Genomic DNA, 3,472 nt, shown 5'->3' on the forward strand with positions numbered 1-3,472 from the left:
GAATGATACGGACTCTTCCTCATTGATCCTCAAGGGTGGATCTCCTCTTCTTATTCTAGAATCTGCCATGTTAGTAAAATACTACAAAAATAAAATAAATCCTCACAATATTCACTCCCTCACCTGTTTCACTCAAACAAGGTCTCGACACTCGTGTTTGCACACTAGTTTCGGCTTTTACCCTCTTTTAAGCTCACACACTCTTGCCTTTTTCCACTCAATGAATTATCTCAAAGTTCTAATTAAAACACCCACAAAACAGCAATTAGATCACTAGCATGTTTTAATTAAACTTATCAACAAAGCAGTAGCAAAAAGTAGGCAATACCGAAAGAATCCAACAAATCCTAATTTTTCGGCTTTCTAGACAAGAAAACACAAAATAATGGGAAAACGTTGGAATTTTTGAAAACTGCACCAGATGGTAGTAGATTATGAGTTCAAGAATAAAATTCCAGAAAAAGAAATTCAAACACGAACAAGAATCAAAGAGAACAAAATTATAGAAAAGTGTTGGTTGTTGTTCTTGTAATTCAAGTTTTGTATCAATTCCTTTAACTAATTTTAATCCAAAAAATTTAAACACCCAAAATCCAAATATCCAGCAGCAAAAATAATTTTCCAGCAACTCAAATATTGAATAAATAATCAAAAACCAGCAGCTCCAACAAATTTCCAGCAAACAAATCAAACTCCAACAAATCGAAATATTTTTCTTTTTTTTTTTTTTTTTATTCGGCTTTACCTCTTTTTTTTCTTTTTTGTTTTTTGTTTTTTTTTTTACTCGCAGAACATAAACAACTGCAGTAGCAAGAATAATTACCAAAATTGCAATTCCAACTCCAAAACAAACACCAAACCCGTGACCTCCAAATAAACAAAATGTGCAGTTTTTTTTTTTTTTTTTTTAAATGTTGCCGCAAACTTCTTCTTTTTTTTTTTTTTTTTTTTTTGAATATATGAATGCAAATATTTAAGACTAAAACAGCAAAGGAAAATCAACAAAAAACCAAAATTATCAAGAACAATGATAAAAGACAACCAACAAATTAGGAAACAAAAATACGATAAAACTAGGAAACCTAATTCAACTAGGAATGAATTTTTTTTTTTTTTTTTAAGATGCTGAACGTGTATAGGATGGATGCAACCTTAACCTAATGCTAAAATTGCAGAGTCACACAAAAACAAATAAAGCAAATAAAGATAGATCAAACCTGAACAAAATTTAGCTCTGATACCAAATGATACGAACCTAGGACGACCTGCTCCTAAACCCGTATTATATTAGCCCGGATCTCAATTAAGTTCAAGTTCTAATGGAATGGACCTCAACCCCTAACCAACCTGTGGTTAGAAACCTTGGTATAATGTAGACGCCACAATAGGGGATGGAAAACCTATTGATAAGTCAAGCTAAAACAACCCATTCTCTAATGGTGTTTTAGATGTTCTCAAAGAACAAAGGGATAATTAATCTCACAAGTAATTTCTCAATCAAATCAAAGTTGTATTATTATTGAAAAATAAGCCTTTAAATAGGCTTGAAAGAAACAAAATAAACCCTAAAAAAATAATTCAAAACCGGACTCCTATAGGAATTAGGAAACTTGACCGAATTCTAATATGTCCTAAACTAAGTTTCCTAAACTAAATTTGATTAATTAATTCCTTTATTCTGAATTTAGGAATTAATTAATTTACAATGAAAATAATAAAATAATAACTTTCCTAAACTTATTTGTCCAGAAAATAAATAAATAAAAACTAAAAAGTAATGATAGTTTCCTAAAACAAAAAGTAGAATAAAATTAGGAAACTATAATACTAGCTTTTTTGACTAATTTGACTTTGACCAATCTTTGACCTCTTTGAGCTCCAAATCAGCTTCTAGATGCTTTGTAGGATGCCAAATAAACTGAATATGAAGGCCCACACGTTGCCCATGCTTGGAAAAATAAGAAAAGACTAATACAGTAAAATACAGTAAAGCCAGCAAGCAATACAGCAAATTCGGCCAAATTGTTGAAGCTGTCCGTACAAGCCCTTTTTGATTGCATTTGAGGCTGTTTTAACTTGATTCCATGACCTCTTAGGCATATGTATTGAACCCATAAATCATTGGAACCATTTCATGCTTCTCGGACTCCAAAAATGTACCAAAACCGTCACCCGGGTCCGTATCGGCTTCCACCACTTTGATGCTTAGAATAGGCTTTGTATCTTCAAGTATGGACAAGCTCTGTTGAGATTGATTACCCCCTGTATAAATACTTCCAGTTTGTCCTTAAATCTCTTAATTTGAGCTCTTATGATTGGCCTAGTCTTCATCCTTGTCGAGTCAGCACCCCAGCGGGTTATCGATTGAGCGGGCTCGGGCGGAATCATATCAACAAGTATCATCTTTCTCTTTCTTTATAGTTCACCTCTCTTAGGTTTTTTTTTTTAATTTTCTTTATCTTATATTTTCCATTTTTTGGTCATATTTTTAGAAAAATTTTCATCTTTTTTTTCAACTGAATTGGTGATATTTTGGCTAAGGTTGGTTTTTGGGCTTTTTTGGAAAGATTGGTAGCCGAGATTTCATTGGATTTCGATTATTTTTCCACCAATATCCATCGAATTTTCACATATTTTCCAAAATTTCAACCTATTTTTTTCCAACAACATCGATATTACACAGCACCGACGATGTTTCCATGACACCACTAACAGAAATTTCTTCTCCCCTCTATTGATGTCGATGATTGGCGATACCCGATACTTTCGACGATATTTCAGTGATTTTGGCGATATTTTCTTCCTTGATTTTAACATATTTTCTTGGACATTACTCACGACACCTCACATGCATGCACTCCACTGCTCCTATGGCACTAATTTTAAGATAATTTTTCAATTTAATTAATCTTAATATCATATTTTATTAGCTAATTTGTTGATACAACCATTTCGAAAACTTATACAAAGTAATTAAGTTATTTTAGTAAGTTAATAAAGTATTGTATCTATTTTTAGATTTGAAAACAAAAAAAAATTATCAAAAAATAAAATATATCTTCTGTATGTTTTTTCTTTGCTAACAAAGATGAATAGATCATTATTTCTTTTTTTTTTAATTCATAAAGATGCATAATTTTTAGTTCCTAAGTGATGATATATATGTAGGTAACTAATATTTCATTAAAAACAATTATTTAAATATATCTTTATTCATAATATAAGTATTTTTTATTTAAAATAATATAACATGTTAAATAAAATTAATTCAATCGATAAATTATTTATATTTATAATTTAAAAATTATAAATTTGAAATATGAGCATGTGTGAAAAATTACTATAAATAATTAGAAGGAACACAGTGTGAGATGGAAGAAAATTCTAACATATTTTCTTGGTCACCACCCCTCACATGCATGCACTCCACGGCTCCTCTGGCACCAGAAGTGCTATGAAAAGGACCTATCCA

This window comes from Ziziphus jujuba, chromosome 7, assembly GCF_031755915.1.
Source record: "Ziziphus jujuba cultivar Dongzao chromosome 7, ASM3175591v1".
Lineage (NCBI taxonomy): Eukaryota > Viridiplantae > Streptophyta > Magnoliopsida > Rosales > Rhamnaceae > Ziziphus > Ziziphus jujuba.